The sequence below is a fragment of the Marmota monax genome, unplaced genomic scaffold (assembly GCF_021218885.2).
Source record: "Marmota monax isolate L192 unplaced genomic scaffold, Marmota_monax_Labrador192_F-V1.1 WCK01_AAM20220418_F8-fsc00037, whole genome shotgun sequence".
In the NCBI taxonomy this organism is placed as follows: Eukaryota; Metazoa; Chordata; class Mammalia; order Rodentia; family Sciuridae; genus Marmota; species Marmota monax.
This window is the reverse complement of record NW_026693245.1, coordinates 14,633,380-14,660,630: the sequence shown is the minus strand read 5'-3', so window position 1 is coordinate 14,660,630 and position 27,251 is coordinate 14,633,380. Positions and strand designations below refer to the sequence as shown.

Sequence of the window (27,251 nt, the reverse complement as noted above, 5' to 3'; positions counted from 1 at the left end):
TCAGCTCCTATCACAATGGTTAAGGTTCTGTTTGCAGGTTCATAACTTGGCCATAAAATTTTGCTTCAGGCAGATACTCTCGTCTAATGACTCTTGGCACAAAATGTCATTATTAGGATCTTTTTCTTTAACACCAAAGAAAGTTAAAAAAAAATGCTTTGACTTAAAACCCCAACTTTTCAAACTCTATTATTTTGTATTAAAGAAATGCTCCCCTCCAACTTCAGCTAAAAAAAAAAAATCAACTCTCAGCCCTCAAGATTTGTAAAAGCAGAACAGCATGGAACTTCCCCCTTAGTGTTTCTCAGTAGGGTGCTATGGCATTTGGGGTGGGACAGTTTTCTTTAGGAAGGCCTGTCCTGTGCAAAGCAGGGAACACATTTAACATCCCTGGTGCTGATTACCTGCTACCTGCAGTATCTCCTCCCAGAACAAACTGGGCAGGTCTGGTTGACTATCACCACCACCACACTTGGTGTCTTCTTTACTTCACTCAGCACCTTTGGGACGACTGTGGCTTCCTGACTTGGTGCCATTTTAATTTTCCCAGAATGAACAGAATGAAGTGCTGCAACAGGTAAGATACAAATTGATCCAGTTGCCTGGTTAGCCGTTGGTCAAATGATGAAATTGGAGAGGCCTCCTCTCAGGAATTCTCAGTGTTCCTTTCCTTATCTTTTCCTTCTCTTTGGGCTTGGCCTACAGCTCAGGAGCTACCAGGTTGCCCTTTGGATGCTGTAGTCACTGATAGTCTGCTGGCTAAGACCTGCCCTTTCTCTTTGCAACAAAATGTATCTGCCTTTCACTTGTGCTTCCAGGGCCCTACTTTCTTTGCAATTTAGTGGCTCCTATACCAACCAAACCTTGATCACAGATTAATTTGGGGTCCTGCCCCAAAAGATATAGCAGTTGACCTGGTATAGGCACTGACAAATCAGAATGGACACTTGGGGAGGCTCCACATCCCAATGGCCCTTTCTTTCTTTAAATTTCTGCTTCCTCCAAGAGTTTTTATTTTTTTAAACAATACTCTTTAATTTTTTTAATTTGTTCTAATTTGTTCTACATGACAGTAGAATGCATTTTGACACATCATACATACATGGAGTGTAACTTCTCATTCTTCTGGTTGTACATGATGTAGAGTTACACTGGTCATGTAATCATATATGTACATAGGGTCATAATGTCCAATTCATTCTACTGTTATTCCTACCCTCAAACCTCCTCCCTTCACTCCTCTCTCTCTAATCCAAAGTACGTCTATTCTTTTATAGCCCCCCACACCTATTGTGAATTAACATTTGCTATCAGAGAAAACATTTGGCCTTTGGTTCTTTGGGATTGGCTTATTTTTGTTAGCACGATATTCCCCAGTTCCACCCATTTACAGGCAAATGCCATAATTTCATTCTTCCTTAAGGCTGAGTAATATTCCATGTGCATATATACACATTTTCTTTATCCATTCATCTGTTGAAGGACACCTACATTGGTTCCATAGTTTAGTTGAGGTGAATTGAGCTGTTATAAACATTGATGTGGCTGCATCACTGTAGTATGCTGATTTTAAGTCCTTTGGTTATAAACCTAGGAGTGGGATAGCTAGGTCAAATGGTGGTTCCATTCCAAGTTTTCTGAGGAATCTCCATACTGCTTTCCATAGTGGTTGCACCAATTTGCAGTCCCACCAGCAAAGTATGAGTGAAACTTTTCCCCCACATCCTCACCAGCATTTATTGTTGCGTGTATTCTTGATAATTGCCAATGGCTCTTTCTGTGCCAGGTATTACCCCTTTAGTTGCTGGATCCTGGGGTGATGAGGAGGAATGTTGGGGTAGGCATTGGATTGGGCACACAGGAGAGGGTCTCAGGACAGTTGCTATTGACAAATTATAATAGAAATTCTTCAAAATGTTTACAACAGGTGCGGCATCTCTAACTTCTGAGGGTTTTTTTTTAATTGGTTGTTCAAAACATTACAAAGCTCTTGACATATCATATTTCATACATTATATTCAAGTGGGTTATGAACTCCCATTTTTACCCCAAATACAGATTGCAGAATCACATCCGTTACACATCCACATTTTTACATAATGCCATATTAGTAACTATTGTATTCTGCTACCTTTCCTATCCTCTACTATCCCCCCTCCCCTCCCCTCCCATCTTCTCTCTCTACCCCATCTACTGTAATTCATTTCTCTCCTTGTTTTTTTTTCCCATTCCCCTCACAACCTCTTATATGTAATTTTGTATAACAATGAGGGTCTCCTTCCATTTCCATGCAATTTCCCTTTTCTCTCCCTTTCCCTCCCACCTCATGTCTCTGTTTAATGTTAATCTTTTCCTCCTGTTCTTCCTCCCTGCTCTGTTCTTAGTTGCTCTCATTATATCAAAGAAGACATTTGGCATTTGTTTTTTAGGGATTGGCTAGCTTCACTTAGCATAATCTGCTCTAGTGCCATCCATTTCCCTGCAAATTCCATGATTTTGTCATTTTTTAGTGCTGCATAATACTCCATTGTGTATAAATGCCACATTTTTTTATCAATTCATCTATTGAAGGGCATCTGGGCTGGTTCCACTTGTGCTGCTATGAACATCGATGTGGCAGTATCCCTGTAGTACGCTCTTTTAAGGTCTTCAGGGAATAGTCCCAGAAGGGCAATAGCTGGGTCAAATGGTGGTTCCATTCCCAGCTTTCCCAGGAATATCCATACTGCTTTCCAAATTGGCCGCACCAATTTGCAGTCCCACCAGCAATGTATAAGAGTACCCTTTTCCCCACATCCTTGCCAGCACTTGTTGTTTGACTTCATAATGGCTGCCAATCTTACTGGAGTGAGATGGTATCTTAGGATGGTTTTGATTTGCATTTCTCTGACTGCTAGAGATGGTGAGCATTTTTTCATGTACTTATTGATTGATTGTATGTCCTCCTCTGAGAAGTGTCTGTTCAGGTCCTTGGCCCATTTGTTGATTGGGTTATTTGTTATCTTATTGTTTAATTTTTTGAGTTCTTTGTATACTCTGGATATTAGGGCTGTATCTGAAGTGTGAAGAGTAAAAATTTGTTCCCATGATGTAGGCTCCCTATTTACCTCTCTTATTGTTTCTCTTGCTGAGAAAAACTTTTTAGTTTAAGTAAGTCCCATTTGTTGATTCTTGTTATTAACTCTTGTGCTATGGGTGTCCTATTAAGGAATTTGGAGCCCAACCCCACAATATGTAGATCAGAGCCAACTTTTTCTTCTATCAGACGCAGAGTCTCTGATTTGATATCAAGGTCCTTGATCCATTTTGAGTTAACTTTTGTGCATGGTGAGAGAAAGGGATTCAGTTTCATTTTGTTGCATATGGATTTCCAGTTTTCCCAGCACCATTTGTTGAAGATGCTATCCTTCCTCCATTGCATGCTTTTAGCCCCTTTATCAAATATAAGATAGTTGTAACTTTGTGGATTATTCTCTGTGTCCTCTATTCTGAACCATTGGTCCACCCGCCTGTTTTGGTACCAGTACCATGCTGTTTTTGTTACTATTGCTCTGTAGTACAGCTTGAAATCTGGTATCGCTATACCGCCTGATTCACCCTTCCTGCTTAGAGTTGCTTTTGCTATTCTGGGTCTTTTATTTTTCCATATGAATTTCATGATTGCTTTATCTATTTCTACAAGAAATGCCATTGGGATTTTGATTGGCATTGCATTAAACCTATAGAGAACTTTTGGTAATATCGCCATTTTGATGATGTTAGTTCTGCCTATCCATGAACAGGGTATATTTTTCCATCTTCTAAGATCTTCTATTTCTCTCTTTAGGGATCTGTAGTTTTCATTGTATAAATCTTTCACCTCTTTTGTTAGGTTGATTCCCAAGTATTTTATTTTTTTGAGGATATTGTGAATGGGGTGTTTTTCCTCATTTCCGTTTCAGAAGTTTTGTATGAGGGTTTGTGTTTCAACAGGCAAAGCCTGGATTCTTATTCTTGATGAATTATCCTAAATAAAGAATGAAATTTTAGGTACCATGGCATGGTAGTAATGATGATTCTCGAACTGTACAATTTTAAAATTTGTATATTGTAAAAATTACAATATATTGATATTTACTGTTTTATCTTTATCTTTTGCATTTAGAGTCCCCACTTTATCAAGTACTCATGTATATTTTCTTTCTGATGATATCACAAGTGAAATTTATTCTAGCATATGGCAAGACATAAAAACAGAATTTGATTTTGATTTTTTTTTGAATTGACAATTTTCATAAAAGCATTGTTGAAAATCTACTTATATTGGTTTTGGTGTAAAGCAGTCTGTACAGACCTGTCCTTCAGTCCCGTCTTGCATCAGTCCCATGGTTTTGATGGTTGTGCTTCATTAACAGATACCGTACTAGATAAGCCAGTTTACCACTTTGTATTCTCTCAGTTATTTCTCTGAATAAATTTTTGTGTAGTTTTATCAACTTCCTTCTCTTCTGGAAACCTCCACCCTATCAATCTCATTGTTATTATTAGAATTTTTACTCTATTCGGTCTTTCCACTTAGAAATAATTATGAGTTTATCTTTATACTAAAATCTCTGTTTATAGTTCCCAGTAAACTTTAATATTTTCTTGATGTAGGACCTATCTATTTCTTTTTGGACTACTCATATTTTCCTTTCATTTATTTATTTTTGGTCACTTTTGTTACAATGTAATTTTCCCCTTGGTATCGGCTAATTGATTATGGTGGAGGTGGGTGTTGGGATCCTTCAAACTTCATCACCTGCTCTCTTCTGCACAGGCAGGTGCCACTGGAAGGTGCCACCAAGTGGTCTCTCCAGGATGCTCTTTAGGTCACCTTCTCTCAAACATGGATTCTGACAGGAGTGCTCAGAGTCTGAAATGAAGTAGGGGCCTTACAATTGCATTCTGGTATTGTGTTGAATTTGATTCTGGTGAACAAAGCTTAAGAAGACAGAAAAATAGTTGTCTATTTTAACTAAATATGACTTTTTGTTAAATACTCACAATGGGACCCATCCTCTGAAAAATTCTTTATCACAGATTCAAAAGGGCTCAGGAGGCATGTTCAATAATGGTTTCTTTTAAATGCCAGTTATTTACTAAAAGGAAGAAATATCTGCAGAGGGATTAAAAGATATATTTTCTTTTGAGATCAATGTCTTCTTTAAAGTTCAGGGATAAATGCGCCATCACCTGTGCCTTACCTGTATCCTTCTAAACAAGCAATGAACCTGCTCCAGAGAAATTCAATTTCTCCTTGAAGGAGGATAAGTTAAGAGAGGCTCCCTCAAATTCAGATACGAATTGCTCGATAAGCTCTCCAACAGGAGTTGAAGAAGCCAGACAGGGATCAAAATAGCTTGAAGAAGCACCAGTAGGTGCCCAGTTAATATGTTAACTATACTTGAGGGACAAGAAGGAAAGAAATGGTGGCTAAGGGACAGTGGCCCTTTAAAGATTCAGGATCATATATCATTGTAATTATATCATTGCGCAAATAATCCCAGAACTCACATAAAAATCTTGGGAGGCTGAGGCAGGAGCATTGCAAGTTCAAGGCCAGCCTCAGCAACTTAGCAAGACCCTAAGCAACTTGGTGAGACCCTGTCTCTAAATAAAATATTTTAAAAGGCTGATGATGTAGCTGAGTGGTTAAGTGCCCCAGGGTCTAATCCCCAGTACAAAAAACAACAAACAAACAAACAAAAACCAAAAAAACCAAGATTTCATATCTGGCATTCTCTTTTCAGCTGACTGGCGGAGATTATAGATGGGGGGGGGGCATTGCTTTTTTGTGGCAAATTACAACTATATTTCTATGCTTTGGGTTAAAAAATCATAGGACCAGAAGAATACTAGATTCTTGGAAAACAACATCAAAGGTGAAACACACCAATGGTTTGAAGTGTTTGCTCATCCAGTTTTTTTCTCAGTTCATCTTAGCTAGGAGATTGTCAAGGTGCTGGGATGCAGGAAATTGGGATGCCGGGTGACAGCTGAGAGCAAGTGCTTCTTAGTCATGGACATCAAATGAAGTCACTCCCAATAAGTTCTGCCCTTAACTCAAGTAGCTTTAGTGTTAAGTAGCTGGGGACAAAGAATTCTAACATTTGAGATGTCTGCTCTTTAATTTGTTTCTTTTCTGCCCCTGACAAAACTGTAGCCCTCCATAAAAAGCAGTGGCATTTACCTCTTGACTAAGGCAACCGGCCCTTGACAAATGGCATCAGCATCTCCTCGGAGTTTATTAGAAACACAGATCATCAGATCTGCCTCAGCTCTACTGAATCTGAAATTTTGAAATCTTTATTCAAGCACACCATGCAGCTGATTCTATGAATTCAAATTTGAGAATAACTGGCTCAGGTGACTGTTTCATCTGTTGCTTTGACACTTCCTTGGCTTTGGTCTTACTGCCTCATAAGTTGCCTGCCATTTCCTTGACCTCTAATCTCTTAGGACTGATGCCACTTCTGGCTGGTCAACCTGCTTTTCTCCTTGGGCTTCTCTAAGGACCATAGGACTGATATTTTCAGATTCACATGTGAAAACACATAGGAACATCTCTCTTGAATACCTGATCTAGGTGCCAACTTGGCCATCAGAACCTAGGTCTTCCCCCTTTTTAGCAAGACCACAACCCACAACTTTAAGATCAAACAAATCAGCATTGTTTACTATAAAAGCAGGTTGATTCATGACAGTGATGATGTAGCATGGGATCAGACACACCAGATTCATGTCCTCAATTTATCCTTTACTAAGTTATGTGAACTTGAGAAGCAATATGCTTATATTTACCTCTGGGTATTATTGTGGGGAGCAATTAATCTTCCGGAACCATGGCACACTTGTACATTGTAAAAGGGGAAAAAGGTGAGTTGAGATACTGTCCTCTCAAATTTCAAGCCTCCTAAAGTGGCTTGGTCTCTGTGCCACTTACCTCTAGCCAGATAGCCTTGTCTGTTTTTTTTTTTTTTTTTTTAAACCAGTGTTCTGTGAAAATGTTACCAATTCCTGTGTGAGCCACAATGTGAAAATGACACGTCCCACAATTTAATGTAATAATCTGTAGAGCTGTGGCACCCAATTGGGCCTCAATAAATAGTGGTTGCTATTTATCTGGCTATAAATTTGGGCCATCATGAAGAAGAGTGACAAATGGTGTGATGGCTGCTCTGAAGACCTTAGGGGTCCCCAAGAAACACCCCCAAACCTTACACTAATTCTCACAGAGAAAAGAAGGAATCCAGAGGGGCTATTCCACAATCTTGGGGTCAGCATCAGAAGCTACATTCACTGCCATGCTGTCACTGCCCGCAACTGTGGTTCCTTTTCTCTTGGCTTGGTGGTTCCTTAATAAGCAAAAGCAGCCAAGAAAAACAGGTCTCCTCCTCCTTTGCAATGCTATACTGTTTCCAAGTGAACATCCTGTCCTGTCCAAGTTTTTATAGCATTGCTTGTAGATATTGAACCTCTTGTGGTCTTAACCAGTTCTGCCCAGTAGAAACATATATTTGTGTATATGTATGTGTGTGTGTGTGTGTGTAGACATAGCTATAGTTGGATCTTTTTGTGTATGTGTTGCTGGGGATTGAACCCAGGTCCTTGTGCAAAGGAGGCAAGCACTCTACCAACTGAGCTATATCCCAAACCCTCAAAGAGCCGTGTATTAAAGACTTGGTCCCCTCCATGGTGCTATTGAGAGCAGGTGGAACCTGTAGAAGGCAGTAGCTAGTGAAGGATGTTAGGTCATTGGAGACAAACCCTTTGAGGGGATATTGGAACCCTGACCTCTTCCTTTCTTTCTCTTTGGTTCCTGTCTGCCAAGAGGTGAATAGGCCTCCTTTGTTACATACTCCCACCATGATGCACTGTGCATCCACAGGCCCAAAACAACAAGACCAAGTAACCACAGATGGAAACCTCTGAAATTATGAGCCAAAATAAGCCTCTCCTCCTCTTTAGTTGGTTATCTCAAGTATTTTGTCACAATAATGGAAAGCTGACTAATGCGTGCACACACACACGCACACACACACACACAACACCCACACCCACCCACACACACCATACAGACTCCTTATAAGCATTATAACTTTTAATTCATAAATAAACCTCCCACTTAGTAGGATTTCTGGAGTAAAAGCAAGACACATAATCAGGAGGAAGACCAGCATTTACTTTGGAAATTGATTCTCTTTAGCATGAGCTATGCAAATCTCCTCTCAAGTAATGACTGGGAGAACACATATTTTATGATGCTAATTTTTTATTTACATTCACAACTAAAATAAGTAGTATCTTTGATTTAATGCCAAAGGGGGAAAGCATTAGAATGTGCCTGGGGATTAGGAGATAGGAAGTAAATGATGCTAGGAAGTGGATAGTTTGGTCTCATTTTATAGATGAAAAAACAGAGTTGGTGTTTTAAGTAACTGGTTTAAGGTCATGCAGTTAATAAAGAACAAAGCTGGATTTAAACCTGTGCTGTCTAAGCTGATGCATGTCTTCAGTGTCTCATCTGTGTTGTCTGCCCAGAGACCAAAGGCATATGGTGTGGACAGGCCACTTAGAGGGATCAAATGGGGTCAGGTGCTCAAGTTAGAAGGAATGACTTTTTAAAGACATAGGTAACATGCAGGCAGCACATGTAGGAAACAGAACACAGTCATATACCTAGGGTGGAAGGTCTAGGCCAGGACATATAGGAATAGAGGGAGTTAGGGAGGGATGTATATCTCAGAGAAGCTATGAAAGCCCATAATTAGGTTTTTGTTAAATTGTAAAGGGAATTTAAAACAGTATAGCATCTCCTAAATACATATACATTTCAGGCTATGGCTGCCATCATTTCTTAAATTCTTGTGTTAAATTATTAAATATAAGATATAAATATTGACTTTATTTCATTTTTCTCTCACCTATGTAATGGTATAATTAGATATGAGAAATAACTTGCCTAAGTAAGGAAAGGAGATGGTCTATACTCCACGTGTCTTAGTTATTATTCTCTCAATGTATGTATGTTAAATAAGTGGACAATAAAGCTATACACAGCAACATGATTGAATCATAACCAATACGTATGTAATGTATAGAGAAATATCTGTATGAGATTCCCCATCAAGACCTGCAGCTGAAATGAGAGTCCAAGTGGCTGTCTTTGGAGAAGTAGGGCAGGACCTGGCTGGTGGAGTGGAGCAGATGAACCAATGTCCCCTAAGGCAGATAATCAATGGATTAATTGTGAACTCATGGATCCATCCTGACACAACGTGATGCCATGTAGTTTACCCTCATGGTACTTAGTCTTGGTTTGAGATTCATAGAGCCGAGGCAAGATTCCATCTGGGACCTTCCAAAGGCCACAAATGCAAAATCAGAGTAAAATCTTTGCCACCATTGGCTCAACAAAATGAGCATCGGTTCTCCTGAAGCTGAGCTTTCTACTGAGCAGGAGCCACAGCCCCAGCTGGAATTCCCAACATGGTTTGCATGCTTCTAACTTAAACTTTAATCCTTTCCCACTCCATCTACCCTGCATGTTGCAGTGAGATGGGAGAACTGTGGCTAACTGTGGACAGTGGTGCAAAAATGCCATTTGGAAAGGAATCACTGGAACCAGGAGTGACACAACCAAGAAGCCACAGGAAGCAAGCAAATGAAAGACCTTGAAGTTGGCCAGAAACAGGTGGAGGAGCCATGCCAGGCATATATTCTTTCTTAGCCTTGCGGTATTGCTTGTGAACATCCCACTGGTGCTCCCTTGGTGGGGGCTTCTCTGATAGACCATTATGGTGGCTGCAAGGTGAAAATGCTGCAAAAAGACAAACTGTTGGAGACACCAGGAATAGTGGGTGCTACTGATGCCTTGATCAAAATGCCTTGGCATCCCCTGCACCCTTACATGGCACTTTTTCTTATATATAGCTCCTGCTACTCTGCCTATGACATTTGTGGGTTGGGAGCATGTTCAGGCCATCTGGAGCAGGTCAGAAGTAGACAGCCCTAAAATTAACCTTCACTACTGACAGGGGAAGTTGGTGCATAAGCATCCCAGTTTCCTCATTCTTAGGTGGGACACCTCTGAGGTAGATTCTCTCCCATCTCCCAGAGGTCCCTAGGGGTGCTGATTCCCTGTTGCCCGTAGTGACAATCTTCTCATGCACTAATACATATGGAAAATCTAGAGAAGCATCTGTATTAGAATGCTCACCAAGATCTGCAGCTGAAATGAGGGCCCTCCTTGACTTTTGTCCCTTCCCTATCTCACTTTACGTCCTTCCCAATGATTCCTGGACCTGTCCCTAAAAAAAAAAAAAAAAAAAAAAATCAGTTATATCCAAATCCTTGTCTTAGAGTATGACTCTAGGAGAATCTAACCTGAAACAATGAGGTTAGTTGAGAGACAGGAAATATCAAAAAATAAGACTTCAACTTGTTAACTCTTATCATTATAGGATAGGAAAATTCAGAAATCTCTGGCTCAGGAAGGAAAGTGACCCTTCAAACAGCAATTTATTTTTCTTGAGTCTCCAACTTTGACTAATACCATGGTCATTGTTTTAGTCATTCTGGCTGGAGATCCAGATTTAGAGTCTCACTCACAGTCATTAAATTACTAAAATGGACCGAAGTCATCCTGCTGACAGAGTCCTGAAGAAACTGGCTTTCAGTTCCTGTGACAGGATTTGGTTATTTTAACTTTACCTTAGGTTCTCTGAAGAACCCGTGTTCTTTCACTATCAATGTTATTGTTTGTTTCTGTGTGTTGTTTTTTTTCTTGTCAGTTTCTGTGGTTTACAAAGAACTGTAATAGATAACACTCTCCTCTTTGTACCTCAAGTTCAGTTACCAAGCCCTTTCGATTCTTTCTTCAAAATGCCTTAAGTCTGTTGTTCCTCATGCACAACAATGTATCTAAGTAAGTGGACAGAAAAATGAAACACAGCCATGTGATTGAGTAAAAAATACATACAGAATGCACAGAAAAAAAAATCTGTATTACAGTTTGCATCAAGATCTGCAGCTGAAGTAAAAGTCCTAGTGATCATCTTCAGAGAAGGGCAGGGCCTGGCTGGTAGAACGGAGCAAATGGACTAATGGGCCCCTGAGGCAGATAATCTTGTAGAGAGTAAAAGAATGTCTGTGGATCCTTGTCAAGTCTGTAAAATTTCAGAAGATATTCGAGCTCTCTGCTGAGTCTTATGATAATCTCTAAGAGATGTCAGGGCTACAAGGGCTGAGGCCATCTTTGAAAAATACCTCTGAACAATTAAAAAATAGCCATCATTGAGTAAGTGCCCGCCATGTACCCACTTGCTAGGTATGCTTACCTAACTTATCTCATTTAACCTTTACAAAATTCTGCAACATGGGCATTAGCGTTCCCATTTTACAGATGCAGAAACTAAGAGCCAGAAACTTCCTCAAGGCTATATGTGTTAATAAGTGGCTGGGCCTCCCACAAAGGTAATTGTTCTACTAGAGTCTAAATTTTGCTACTAGAATAATTTAAAGATAATTTCCCTGTATATAAGTTTATTGAGTTAAACAAAATTCTAAAGCAAAAATAATGTAGAATAATTAAAAATTGGGGGGGAGGGGATCAGTTGTAACCTAACTGAATATGAGCTCTTCTCTCTGCCCAGCATTTTCCTCGAGATCAGGCCTGGTTAGGCCATGCTGAACAGTGCTAAGTGTTATGGAGAAGAATACGGGGAGTAGGGGGGGTGTCTGGGTAGGTGAGGTGGTGGTAATTTACACAGGTGGCCCAGAAAAGCCTCAATAAGAGAGCTACATTGGAACAAAGGCCTCGGAAAGAGATGAGGAAAGAAGCCATTGATACCTGGGGAACAGCATTCCACTCAGGGCAGCCAAGAGCAGTGGTGCTGGCCAGGTGTGCTTCAGGAACAGCAGGGACAGAGAGGATGGGATGGAGCCATCCAAGCAGAAGGGAATAGGAAGTGAGATCCGGTTGTGTTGGGCCTTGTAGTTTTTCTGAAGAACATGTATCTCTCCCGGGAAAACACAGAACAGATTTTCTGAACCTTTGGAATTTGTTCCTCCTTCCCCATCAGGCTGCCATGAAGTGAGCTGACCAAACCACTGCCCTTGGCCACACTTGGCCAAGCAGGCTGGCTTTGGTGTCAGAGTCTTAGATCGGGTCCCCCAGAGAGAGATCCTGATTCAGGGATTTGAGGACAAATAATTTATTAGGGGAAAGGCAATAAGTTATTTGTACTTAAATACAAAAGTATTAAAAAGGGATTTTTAAAAAAAGCATCTTAGGGCAGTGGGGAAGGGAGGTGGGAGGGGAGGCATTTTGTGAAGATGTGTCACCAACCCAGGTACCACCGGGGCAATGGGAACTTAACCCTGAGAGCCCTGTAGGACGTTTGCCTCAGAGTTATCCCACCCGAGGCTGAGGAAGCTGGGGTGTTTATACACCAATCCCTGCTATTCAGGCAAGTGCTGCTTCTAGGGAGGCATTGGCTTCCCACATTTCCAGTGTGCTCCATCGTCATGTTTTAGGGAAAACTCTCAAGCAATGCCATGTCAGTCCTGGCAGCTGAAAACCAGTTGTTCCACGCCCTAAATTGGTAAGGGAAGACCTGTGGGAAGGTACCAGCAGAGTTGCCAGCTTCTGCCTAACACTTGTGCATCTTCTCTCTCTGCCACTTGCTAGGAGAGAGCAGGAAGCTTCTCCCTTCACTACAAGACAACTTTGGCAGGAATTCTCAGAAGCAGTTAGTAAAAACTCAAGATCAACATATAGATTACCCACATCTACCTGTTCAGCAAAAGGTAACTGTATTGTAAAACACACATCTGTTTTTAAGAATGAATGAAAGGGAATATTTATTGCTAATTGCTGTCGTTAGGGTGAGGATTATTTCTTGGTAAATTGCATGGGAAGCTTTTGCAAAGATGCTCATTAATATCATCTATGATTCATGCAAACAGTTTGACAGGTGACAGCCCTGCAATTCACACTGTCATGGGTATTGACTCCCACGATTGCAGGGGGCAAGAGCATTTCTTCCTACCATGAACTTTTTCTTGCTCACCCAAGTCCAGGGTGTTTCCTCTGTAAAAAGATGCTCTCTGTGGCACAGAAAAAGGAGATCCACAGACTATCTCTCTTCCAGCATGTATCATATGCCAAACATTGTGCCCCAGGGTGGGTTATACAGCCCTTGGGAGAGCTGAGTAGACTTTGCACAGGGATGGATCCCCTCTGTGCCAATCAGTTGCTGGTGTTCTGGTAGCTTGGGATGGTTTTTTATGGTTTTTGTGTTAGGAATGGTTTTTACACCTTTAAATAATTGGAAAAAAGATCAAAAGAAGAGTAATAATCCAGGATACCTGAAAATTATATGATCTCCAAAATTTAATATCATAAATAAAATTTTATTGGAACCCAGCCCCTCATGCCCTTTTGTTTACACATTGTCTATAGCTGTTTTGCTCCACATGGCAAAGTCGAGTAGTTATGGCCACACAGACCACAAATCCTAAAATATTTATAAAGGACCCTTTACATGAAAGTTGGCTGGCTCTTGCAGTAAATAATGGTTTTGTTGAGGATCTGCCCCTGACCTGCCTAAATGTCTAGCAATGAGAATAAAATACTAAACAACCATTCTTAGGGTAAATCTACTCCTGAGAATTTTTTTACATGCAACTCAATATAGACAACATCGTATCTAATTTTTTTTCTTTGCAGTACTGGATATTGAAATCAGGGACACTCTGTCACTGAGCTATATCCCCAGCCTGTTTTATTTTTTATTTTGAGACAGGGTCTTAAAGTTGCCCAGGCTGGCCTTGAACTCGGGATTCTCCTGTCTCACCCTCCCCAGTCACTGAGACTATGTGTGCCACCATGCCTGGCCAGATCTTGGTTCTAAATCAGACCCACGTGTAGGCCTTACTTGGAAGATTTTTGTATTTGTTCTGATCCCTGTTGTTTTAAACAAAGAGGCTTTTCCTGACAAACAGAAGCCTGAGTAGACAACGTTGCACAGCTGAGGACATTTGTAGGACTTATCACAGTAATATCTTCCCATATTCCTGCTTCTAAAGCTATATGACATTGATATGTGAGATTAGTAGAATTCATCTTTTTACCAATTTTATAACTCATCACTCAACACTCTAAGTTTCGTAAATGAAATTGAAAGCCTGGTGATGCTTGAATATTCTAGAATATTGCAGAGCTACATGGAAGGGCATCTTAGCAGCTATGAGCATATAGGTGCTGGAATCAGATCCCTCAATTTAAATCCCAGCTCAGCCATTTGCTAGCAATGCAACACTGGGGATGTTAATAAATCATTTGCTATGGTTTGAATTCACCTCCAAAGCTCATGCTGAAATTTAATTGCCACTGTGATCGTATTGAGTTGCGTGACGTGTAAGAGGCTTCACATTCATGAAATGGGCTATCGAAGGAGTAGAGTGGTTACAGAACTGCCTTCATTATAAAGGTGTGGTGTCTCTCCATTATGTTCTCATGCTCCTTCTCTACCTGCTCATAAAAGCCCTCTTACTGCTATGATGCTGCAAAAAGGCCCTTACCAAATGTGGCCCTTTGATCTTAGACTTCAAAATCCCCAGAAATATGAGAGATAACTTTCTTTTTATTTATATTTCCCTGTCTGTGGGATTCTGTTAGAGGAGCAGAAAATGGACTAAGTCATCCCTCTACTCCCTACTTTTCCCATTTATAAAACGAAAACATGAATGGCATTTCCCTTATAGGAATTCCCTGGGATTTTGGACATGTTCTTCCACAGTAGCTTAGCATGGTGCCTGGCCAGTAGAAAGAGCTCAAGGGACGTTAGCAATGGGTACTGAGAAGGCAAGCTTGCACATTTGGTTAAACACAACAGTTCATCCTCAAATTACTTATAAATCCGGTATTATAAGCTACATGTAGATGTATTCCACAACAAAGACAGTGGTAAATTGTGGAGGAGATCAAGCAAAGCATTCTGCATAAGGAATTGTGATTTGTGTGTCAGTGTGTGTAAATGTGTGTGATCAGTGGAGGTATCAGTCAGAACATTGAGGAAGAGCCAGCCCCTCTTGAAGCAATGGTCATTCTTTAGAGCAGAGAAAAACATATATGTCTCAAAGATGAAGATAAAGGCATGTATGGGGCCAGTGGCATTTCTAGGCACTTGGCTTCTGTTTAGAAGTGCAGACCACGTATCTCAGACTCCGGGTTGAAGCCCAAGCCAGGGGCACCATCATGAGATGCACCCATCAACTGTCAGGTGTTTGTGGTAATGTACGTGAGGGGTTTAAGAAGAGGAGAGGTGGAAGGAGTTATGGAGAATCCCCGACAGCTGCTAAAACAAATTCAGGCAAAACAGTGTCTACAATGGGTTTAATGAACAACAATTTACTTAAAATGACATCCAATATTTAGGGACACATTTCCTGTTCTGCAGATGCTATCAAAGTATAAACATAATGCAAGAATAATACTTAAGGGATTGAAAACATCACACAAATTGCTTGATGAAAATCGACAAAATAGTCTGTTGTTATTGTCTGCTGCTTGGCAGAGCTCTTCTTATGTTGAACATTAGAATAACGTGACATCAGTTTGTCACTTAGCAAATGGTCCTCTGCTTTCTAAACCTACCAGCAGATGGTCTAGGTGATAAAGTGCAGCCCGGGCATGGTCATGTTTGTGCTAGCTGCCTCCAGCCTGCACTGCTGCAATCATTCAGCATCTCTCTGTCAGGCAACCTCACCATGTTGTCATTCCTCAGTGTCACACACCCAGGTCACATGCATCACAGGCAAGCCACACAGCTCTGAAGTTAAATTACCCACCTTCTTAATGTCAGCTCCCTCAAAGGCTTTTCTTCCTCATTCTTCATATACCTTCTCAATCTCTTGAAGGGTGGTTCCCCAATATTACTGCACTAAATTAAAAGCTCCATGTTCTGGACTTTTGCAGCAAAACTGCTCTCTAATCCTAGATTAAATGCATATAAGATTAAAAGATGAGGCAAAGCTAAAAAACCCTATCATTACCCCTAAAGTCAAGAGAAGGGGATTGTGCACAGATGCGAGTTTATAATTGACCAGACCGCATAACGTTCTTCTGGTTGTATCTTGCACTTCCTCTCTCCCTATGTAGGATGGAAACATGGGATTCTGACAGATAAGATGCTTATAACTGGCTGGGGTTGGAGCAGTCCTGCATCTTCACTTGGTCCCTTCTAAAATGTAGACATGTGTGTGGTGTTCTATTAAGGTTCTCACTTTTGTTAATCTACTAAATGTAATTTTTTCACATGGTTAATCCATGAGTTAGTTAATCCTAAATACGAGCTAAGACTTGAGAACATACTTCAGAGGTACCAGGAAAGGCAGTAGTCATCTGAGGAAGGTGGAGATATGGTGACCTCTGAAAGGTGAAGCTGCTAAGACCTGTGGAGATTCTTGTCATGTCCTCACAGAGACACTGGCAGGAATGTCATGAAGGCTTTCTGGTTCTCACATTGTGACTTGAGCTTGGAGTTGAAGAATCCAAGCTTATTGTTTTCTTTCTGGAAGTGCTCAAGCTTACAAAAGTCCATTCCATGCCATGGCCCTTGTAGCCACCATTATTGTTATAATGATCAAGTGTAGCAGCCACCTGGGCTCCCATGGCACTTGCTTCAGTTGGCATTCCATCCACAATCAACTACAGGTGACAACTTGACTAACTAGGTGATGCTGCATGTCCTGGTTCACTAGCACTCTGTTCCCCTTGGCAAGGAGCTCAGTGCTGCACACAAGTTCAAGAATATGGCCAAACGACCAAATCCTCTTTCCTAGCCCATTTCTTGGAACTACTTTTGAAGCTAATTTCATATCCATCAGAGTCCAATCAGAAGACATAAAACAAAGGAATTTGAATAGAAAAAGTTGAATATAAAGAATTAATCAACAAGAGATTGGAGCAACATATCAGTTAGTAAAAGGTAAAAAGAATGCCAAAAAAGAAGAAGAAGAAGAAGAAGAAGAAGAAGAAGAAGAAGAAGAAGAAGAAGAAGAAGAACATATACACAGAGCAACCACTGTCCCTGGAGCTGAGCTAGAGCTCTCCAGGAAGAACACCCACTCCCATCCAGTTGGGGTCCAGACCTCACTGGTGAGGATGCAGCTCTGGTTGACTAATGCATCACTGCTGAGAGCCATAGCCAAGTCCGAATGACGCATGGCATTTTTGCCAGAACGGAGTGGTTGAGAGATGACGCCAGTAAGCCATTGAGATGATAATGGTTAGCTCAGTTGGAGTCGCAGGTTCATTCATTCCCGTACGGGCCACCAAATGCCGCAGTCTGGCTTGGCACAAATCACAAGCCACTGAAGCAAGAACAAACTTTATTTCCGAACTCCACTAGCACACTCCACACACGCTCCCCAGAAACTCTCCCGAACACCAACCACGTGGCTCCTCCAGGAACCACCAACCGGAAATCCCTCCTCCGGCACTTCCCCAACCAATGGGAACTCTCCGGGAATCCCCGCTAGATCTCCAAAGTAGCCTGAGAACTCCAAAGTAGCAGGCTGAGGCGGACAGCAGGGGTCTAATATACACAGCTTAACATAACCATTATCGTCTCAATAGCTTGCTGGCGTCACCTCTCAACCACTCCGTTCTGGCAAAAATGCCATGCGTCATTCGGACTCGGCTATGGCTCTCAGCACATCATAGCTCTAGAGGGTTCTGGGGTAAGCCTTCCAGGAGGAGGTGCCTGGGCCCCGTTCCTCATTGGGAAATCATGTCAGAAGCTCCTGGGAAAGCCCTTAATGGGAAGGTGTCAGTGTGTCACTGCCAGCCCTCCACTTGGAAGCCACCCAAGGTAGACAGTGGAAAGAAACTGCCTGATATAGAAACAGGATGATGTGTTTGTTTTGTTTTGTTAGGGGGGAAAATATAGCATGTGGCACGAGTCCCCTCAAGGAACACCAGAACCAGAAAGAGAAACTCTGTTCTAATCCACCGTCCCTCCAGGGCCTCTGAGACAGGTAAGCTGTGCTACCTAACAAGGGAGAAATATTCACAGCTGGGTAATTTGGCCTCAGCAAAGCAAGGGTACATGTCACACATGAGAGAGACAGAGAGAGGAAGAGAGGGAGGGAGGGAGGGAGAGAGATGAGAATATCTAGGAAGACGGTATTTTAACAATAGTATCTATGTACATTTTTTTTATCATTTCTAAAACTTTAATTATGACATAGTATTTTTTTTTATTTTAACTTGGATGGAGAAAAAAAGGGAGGAGGTAAAGAAACTGCATACTATTTAGAGTATTTAAGGCCTCTAAAAATTCCTAAGTCTGGTCCTAAGAATTGATTATCATGAGCGACCCAGTCGTGAGGACAAAGATGGGGCCAGGTTCCTGGAGTGGGGATCTGAGGTTGGACTTTGGTCTCAGGAGAAGATCAGGAACCCAGTCATCAGTGGGGCCAGGTTTGGAGTCTGGAATCAGCAGCAGGATAGACTAAGGCGGCCCCGGGCTGTGTGTGTCCTATCTGGCCTTCCCAGGTCCACTAATGGTCCTGCTTGTTTCACAGCCTTGAGATGGGCTGGTCTTCTCTAATGAACAGTCAGGGGTCTCAGCTGAGAATGAAAGAGAGCGAAGGAGATGTGGAAGCCAGGAACATCCTGGACAAGTCTGGAACATCCTTCTGATGGTTTACAGATGAGCAAATGGGAGGGTCGTAGAGGGAGACAATTTCCTGCAGCTGTGCAGCCTGAACTCTGCCACTCTGGGAAAATGCAGACACAATCTAGGGAGGACTGCCAGGTCCCAGGTGTGGGACAGCATCCTGTGCATGTGCTGCATTTCCTTGGGACCATGGAGCTAATTCCAAGCCTGACAGTGTACCCCAGGCTATGTTTACATTTTTTTTGTAAATATGCATTATTTATTGTAAAATTAATGTTTTATATTATTACTAAATTACCTATAAAATATTTACATGGGAAAATTTTTTCTGAAGATTCTATATTCTGAATATTGCTATATTCTATATATTCTATATTCTGAATATACTCTGAATATATTCTGTATTTTGAATATCACTGCATACTGGACTGGGAATCAGGAGATCTGGGTTTGGGTTCTGGCTTTTGACTGTGAGGCTCTGTGATTTTAGGCAAGTTCATTCATTTCTCTGATTTTCTCATGTGCAAAATAAGGAGGCAGGACCATGGACCATCCAAGATCTTTTTCAGCCATAACACTGTATGGTTCAATTCCTCTAGACAGGTACAAGACAGGCAGCCCTCCACGTGCAGCAATCTGTGAGCCTTGTTAGTGTTTCCTCCAAGCACATAAAGGAGCATGTGCCAGCAGGAAGAAGCTTATCCCAGTGTGGATCAGAGAGAGACCTCTAAACTGCAACTATAGAAGGAAGTTGGGAATGTAAGGAGTCAACCAGTGGCTAAGAATATGGGCTTCAGAGAAAGGCCCCTTTGTGTGTGAGCGCAGTTTTGCTGCTCATTGTTTTATAATCTTGGGCAATTTGTTTAATCCTCTGAACTTTGAAGACCTTCTCTGCAAAATGAAACTAATACTAAATATTCCTGGAGGTGTTCTGAGGATTATTTTGGTTAGAAATGTTAAATGCATTTTTCAGTTGATATGGCATCTGATAAAGGCCCAGTAAACTTTAATTATTATTTTTTATTACTGATTTATCCAAGAATCAACCATGAGACAACAAATCCCCTTCCATCTCCTCAAAGATGTCTATCAAATTCTCGCCCACAGAACCCTTCTGGATTCCAACATATTTAACTCTGTGTTCCTTTACCCACTGACTTGTTGTCATATAAAATAGATCATAATTATAGATAAAAAGGTAATAATTTGTGGAATATGCTATTAGTCCACACCATTTGAATATAATTTTATGATTAGCCATTATGTTAACTTTTTATTGCAAATTCTAGGAAGATTTGAACCACATAGTGATTGATGTTAGAGCATCTTGTTCTGGTTTTCATGAGATAATATTCATTGATGTTTATTATCCTTGAGTTATTATTTAAAGTGTATCTTTAAGTGTCCTGATTTAGACAATATTTGCTCTATTTAAGTTAATTAGATGTTAGGTTGATGGTTATCTCTACTTAGATCTCTTTAGGAACAATTTATCATAAAAAAAGCCAAATTACACATGTAATATTTCAACTTTGGTCATTTTTCTGAGTGCTCATTTCTTCTCCATATGAGCATGGCCTAAAAGGGACTTGAATCTGCCAAAGATGGCTACTTAGAAGTTTCCACAGAAACAGATGTCTCAAGTATGTCCTGATTCATTGTCTTCTTCCTTCTCTTCCTCTTCCTCTCCCGGCTCCCTTCCTCCTCCTCCTCCTTCTCCTAATGCTGGGAATCAAACCCAGAGCCTTAAACATGCCAGGCAAGCACTCTATTGCTGAGCTACTTCCTCAATCCCCAAGTCTTAAAGTCAAACTGGAATTGTAATTTGAAGAAAATGATTAGGATAAACCTGGATAATATTACAGAGATTGTGATTCCTCATTTCTTTCTTCGTTTTTTCCCATAGTGCTGAACATCGGGATGTGGTGTGAGGAATACCATAGTCACAGATAGTCCATTCTTACCTTCATGGGGCTCATATTTTACTGAAGGTCATAAAAAAAAAACAAATTTCATCAAAAATTTTTTTCAGTAGGAAGAAATTATTAGAAATCAAGACAAGTTTAAAAAAGGAACAAAGAAAGAGCCAAGATAGAAAGTAATAAAAGTGAGGAAAATAATGTTCATAATGGGGTTGTTGGGAGAAGTCCTCTATGGGATAAGACATTTAACATAAGGGCAAAGGAGTAAAAGTAGGAGAGATTCTGAATCAGGAAGGATTTGGTCACATTTACAGAACTAAGAGGACTGGTGTGACTAGCTATCACCAAGTAAGGGGAAAGAAAGCCTGGCATGAGATGAGGTGGAGGGGACAGGGGACAGATCATGCAGGGTCTGTGGTAAAGAAACTAGATTTTATTCCATGTGAAATAGAGGGTGCTTTAGCCAGCTATTTTGTCACTTGTCAATAAACCTGACGAGAACAGCATAGAAGAAGAAAAGTTTATTCTGACTCATGGTTTCAGGGTTTCAGTCTATGGTTGGATGACTCCATCACTCTGAGCCTATGATGGTTTAGATGTGGTGTCCCCCCAAAACTCACATCTGAGAAAATGCAAGAAGGTTTGGAGGAGAAATGGTTGGATTATAGCTTTAACCTAACCAGTGAATTAATACCTGATGGGATGAATTGAGTGGTAACTGGAGGCGGTAGGGTGTGGCTGGAGCTGGGAATTGGGGGGCATGGCTTGGGATGTATATATTCTGTAACTGGAGAATGGAGTCTCCCTCTGCTTTCCCATCAGGATATGAGCTGCTTCCCTCTGCCACACTCTTCCAGCAGATGTTCAGCCTCACCTTGAGCCCCAAGGATTGGAGCTGGCCTCCTATGGCCAGTTCTAAAACCGTGAGCCCCTAAATAAACTTTTCCTCCTCTACAGTTGTTCTGGTTGGGTCCTTTTAGTCACAGCAGTGAAAAAGCTGACTAAAACAGCCCAAGGTGAGGCTCAACATCATGGCAGAGGGTGTGGAGGAGGAAAGCAGCTTAGGACATGGCAACAATAAGAAGAGAGAGAGAGCTCCGCTCCACCAGGGACAAAATATAAAGCCCAAAGGCACACCCCCAGTGACCCACCTTCTCCAGCCACACTCCACCTGCCTACAGTTACTACCCAATTAATCCGTATCAGTGGATTAATTCACTGATTAGCTTGCATCTCTTATAATTTAATCATTTCCCCTCTGAAAATCCTTGCACTGTCTCACTCATGAGCTTTTTGGCCTAAACCTTAACAGAAAGTGATTAAAGAGTTTTAAGCAGAGGAATGACATGATCTGATTTATGTTTGATATTAATCTGATATAGTATAATTTACTTTATTACTATGTGGAGAAAGAATTGAGTTGAGCTGGGAACAAAAATGGAAAGAAAGACACCAGTTGGGAGGTATAAAGTGGACCCAGGTGAGAGATGATGGTGGTGTGGCTGGCAGGGTAGTGGTGGAGATAAACAGATTCACGACTATTGTTCAGGTTGATAGGACTTGCTAGTAGATTGAATGGTGGGTATGCAGGAAAGTGAAGAGTCAAGAATGACCCCATGGTCTTGGCTCCAGATGCTGGGAGGTTCTAGAGGGAAGATATGTGGAGGTGGAAAGTTAAGTTTGGGGACCAGGAATCAAGGTTTGTGTTCTGATAATGTTAAACATGTTAAATCAGAGAAACATTTGAGATATCCAAGTGTAGGCAGTTGGATATATAAATAAAGATCTCTGATGATCTGTGGTTGTGAATTTGGTACTCATTAGCAGTGGATTAATTCACTGATTAGCTTACATCTCTTATAATCTAATCATCTCACCTCTGAAAATCCGTGCACTGTCTCACTCATGAGCTTTTGCCTAAACCGTAACAGAAGGTGATTAAAGAGTTTTAACTCCATGGAGTTAAATGTTGAGAATGACGGGATCAGCCATGGAGAGCATATAGATGGATGAGAAAAAGAGGGAGAAGAGAGAAAGGAAGGAGGAAGAGGAAAAGAAGAAAAGAAAGAGGAAGGAAAAAAAGAAGGGTGATAGGACCAAACTCTAAGGAATATTATTAACCTGTGAAACTGAAAGGGGAGGTAGAGGCAACAGAGGGAAAAAAGACAAAAGCCATTGAAGTGAAGAAAACAGAGGATGGTGTGAGGAAAACCAAGAAAAGAGAATATTCTTAGAAAGAGGAGGTGGTACAGGGCTGGGGTTGTGGCTGAGCAGTAGGTAGAGCACTTGCCTAGCATATGCGAGGCTCTGGGTTCGATCCTCAGCACCACATAAAAATAAATAAATAAAATAAAGGTATTGTGTCCAACTACAACTAAAAAAATATTTTAAAAAAAAGAAAGAAAGAGGAAGTGGTAAGTTGGATGAGCAACCAAATTAAATGAGATCAGAGAAGTGTCCCTTGGATTTGGTCACATGGAAGGAGATGGTTAGAGACCTGACAGGAGCAGTTGAATCACTGTCTTTAGAATTAGGGTATCATATAATGGATACATTACTCTGCATAGATTTTCTTGTGATTCACAAAGATTCAAAATTCAAGTGAATGACCTGAAAATAGAGGCTCCACTCTTATGCTTGCTCACTACGATGGCCTCAGCAAGAAACTTAATGGGATCTTAGCAGACAGTGATGGAGGGTTGCTGGGACTTGGGAAGCTTGGAATGGGCAGGGTGGTGGGTACATTTGTACATTGTAGTTTATATAATGCAGGTTGAAGATACAGTGGAATGTCCAGAAATGTTTGTGGACTGATTAAAAAAGAACAGAAAGGAAAAAAAAATTCACTGCAGTTCAACTCCTTTTCTGTTTACTTCATGAGAGGCAATGGAGACCACGAAGGAACAGTTGCATACATGTCCAATAAGGATTTCTCTAAACAATATAGTAAATGATTTCATTTTCCTTATTTCTCTGTGGAGTAAGTGAGATGTTATACAGCATTGCTATCCTGATCTTGAAGACTACACAAGTTGGTCAAGACTGCATAGCCACACGTTCCCCAAGTGGGCTTGAGTCCCAGGCCTGTGGGTTTCCCATTCCTTCGCAGGGAAGGAGTTGTGATCCACAGCCCTTACACTACTGCCCTGGAGCAAGACCATTCTCTTGATGCTTTTCTTCTCTGTTAGGTTCCTTCCTCTTTTCTATGGGTACTCTTTCATTTCTTCCCTTTTCCCTTTTGGTCTTTCTTTATGTGGTGGCTGGAGAACCAAAGAGGATTGAGGCCCCATCCCTCACCCCTTTCTCTTGTCTTTTCATTCTGCGAATGGCTCAGTGTTGAAGAGCAAAAAAAACATGCCCAAGGTAAATGGATGATTTATGAGATGGGAGGGAAGGAAGGACTGCACACAGGCAAGGTCATTATGTAAGAGACCGTGAGGGCTGTGCACATATGATTCAATTCTCAACAGGACTCATAATATCACTTTCATGTGTGGGGCTGAAAAACCCCTTTTAAAAAATTCTTTTGAGTGATTAGAATCAGGTGGTCATGTACAGTGTGGCCATTATTCCAAAAATGAAACCAAAACAGACATATAAACACTCCACACAGTTTTCTCAGCTTCACTGTGGAGCATGGAGTCCTGAGCCAAGCCAGATGGACAGGGGTCCCCAGTGTCACTGGCAGCATCCTTGTGAGAACTCTGGTGTGAAAGCCACTAAAGGAGCAGGATTTTGGAGGCTCAGAGGACACAAGTGGCTGCGAGGATTTCTTGAGGACATCCCTGATGGGATCATTTAAAAATATCCCTCCCAGAGCAGGACATTGTGCACCTTCCTGGCTACCTGCTCTCATAATTCTGAGTTGCCCATTGACCACAGCAAGAAAGGGATGGCTTTAGTAAATTCCTCACACTGATACTCTAATTAAAAGAAAGTCCTTCTATGTTCTGTAGCATTCAAAAGCGTCATTGTAATAAATGTATGTGGAAATAAAGCCTTCCTTTGATTGCCTTGTGGCACAGGGAGAACTGGCCACATTTCCACAGCAGAGATGCTGAAGAGAGAGGACCTCTTCAATGTGCTATGCAAATTTATGAAAACAACATGCAAATCAGTGGAGTTCAAGTGACTCACAACAAACAAATGACAGGAAAGAGAGCGACCATTGTGTCTTGTATGGGATTCTCGACCATATAGGGTTGTCCAGGTGTGCAAGTGTGTGCGTGCATGTGTGTGTTTCAGTGTGTGTGTGTGTCTGTGTTTGTTTCAGAATGTGTGTTTGTGGAGTGAAAGGAGAAGATGTAGGGCAGCAGTGAGATCTGAGCACAACAAGAAAATTAGAACTTCAACTCTATTTTGCTATTTCCTTATACCCAAGAAGTCCTTCCCCTGTCAGGAATAATAATTATTATTTGGAGTAGAATAGGGTTATAGGTACATTGCATTATGCAGAAGCGAGTGTTTTAATACAGAAAAATGTCCAGGACTAGGAATCAGGGTAGGAGGAGAAGTCTCTTAAATGCGGCCCTGAGGTCCTGCTGGACCACAGGTTAGAGGAATCAGCTCTGGCACGCTTCCGTACAGTTCTTACAGGGCCAACGGCATGTGCCTCTCTGGAGCTTGCATCTCCCTTGTGCATCACATTCTGGGTACCCAGAAAAACCCAAGATTTCTAGCACAGAAGCTGGCCTGCTGCATTGTTAGGAAGTTATGCTTGTCAAGGGAGGAGATGGACTACATTTCATAGTTTACTAGCTCTACGGGGACATTTAGATGGCTAGCTTTATAGATGACAGCCCCTTCCTACTCCAGCACTTGTATCTCCAAGTAGAAGAGGACCTGGACCAGGGACATTTTCTGGTCTTGGGTCAGCCCTGAGTGGTGGTATCATCTTGAGCAATTTCCTCTCTGGGCCTTTGATGCCTTATTGCTCAATCAGGATCAGGGAGAAGCTGTACTGGATGAGCATTAAGGGCTCCGGAAGGTAAACATCTCTGAGAAAGTTGGGACCTTTAAAAAAACTCTCCTGTGCCTGTGACCTATAGGAATTGTGATGTCAAAAGGAGGGTTCCACACAGGTTGTGTATTCACAATTTCTGAGTTACAACGAATTCAATGGTTTAATAATCTTACATTCTCAAATAGCATTTATCTTGGTATGTATTTGCATACAGTTGTAGGGGGTTATACTATTGATATAATTCAGTTTAATTATGCCTTCTTGGAGTTAAGGCCTTCTGAACTTAGTAGTTGAGTTTACACAAATAACATGCAAATAAGAAAACAAGTGATTTAAAGAACCCACCCAAACAGGACTGACCACCATAACCTGGGTTATGGTTGTGGTTGGCACCACAGCTAGGTTATGTCACAGTTGTCAACATTTATCTGACTTTTAAACACTGTACCAGGGTGATACATGAATGAATTCGTGCAAGTCCTTTTCATTCAGGACAAATAGGTGCCCTGCAAACCCCTTGTGTGGCAAAATCTGAGGCAAACTACTCCAGAAGCTACACTGAGCACATATTCCCACCTCCCACTCCCAGGCCAGTCTTCCTCTTATTTGTCCCCTCCCTCTTCTCCCCTCATGAATAATTAGCTGGCATACCCAGCAGCCAAACAGGTGCTTACCAGAAGGGGGGCATGATAAACCTGTGCTTTCCTTTCTTCCAACTTTGCAGATAAGCAACCCAAATACCCCAGTATGCCTTGAGCCCCATTGTTTTACTGTGTCTGATGCCAAATGTTGTCCCTCCCAGGCTGAGCAGGACTACTGGACCGGCTTGCTCACCCCTGTCCTTCACGGCATGGAGAGACAGCCTTGGTTTATTCTCCAATAGCTCACAGGCAGAAATGTCACAGTAGCAGAATGTGGCCTGGAAGCCCCAGAACCATTCCTTGTCCCTGACTTCTATTGCTCCACAAACTCAGGTTCAATAGTCCACAGAAACATTGTCCAATAAAAATGTACTCTAAGCCACAAGAGAATTTAAAATTTCCTACTACCCATAGTAAAAACATATAAAGAAATATTTTCAATTTATTTTAATAATATACTTTGTTTAACATAATATATCCGAAATATTATCATTCCCATGTATAATCTATATAAAATTATTAATGAGATATTCAAGCTAAGCCTTCAAAATTTGGTACTTTTTTTTTTTTACACTCTTTGTACATTTCATTTGGGATTAGAAACATCTGAAGTGCTCAACAGGCACATGTAGGCTTTGGGTTGTTGGACTGAATAGCAAAGGGCTGGAGCCTTTGACTTTCCTGACCCTTTGCTTAGGACCACAGGAGGCTGAGATGAGACACGGGGAGAAAACTGGCTCTCAAATGTGTGCACTGCCTTTTTGTAAGTATGGTTTATCTTTGCAGTAATATGAATAACCATCCCATCCTATATGCCTACTTATGTAATTAATTAACATTTATATTGAAGTTTATGTTTGCAGAGTGCTTTATTGATGTAGTTGCCAGTATATTTATCTACTTGCATGTTTATATTTCCATGTGTGCCTACCTGTGCTAATTACCACTATAATTATTGAAGTTGTTTAAGAACACAACTCATAGTTACCTTCAATAGAACCAACAACTATTTTAA

General features: G+C 41.2%; 1 long non-coding RNA gene across 1 annotated transcript in view; it reads left to right on the top strand.

Annotated features, from left to right (window-relative positions):
• The first annotated feature begins 17,913 nt into the window (after nucleotides 1-17,913).
• LOC124100666 (uncharacterized) overlaps nucleotides 17,914-27,251 on the top strand; it is a 46,097-nt gene continuing 36,759 nt past the window's right edge. Inside the window, exons 1-2 of the long non-coding RNA XR_006854376.2 lie at nucleotides 17,914-18,066; nucleotides 26,934-26,999. This is a non-coding gene — a long non-coding RNA (uncharacterized LOC124100666). The remainder of the gene's footprint in view (nucleotides 18,067-26,933; nucleotides 27,000-27,251) is intronic.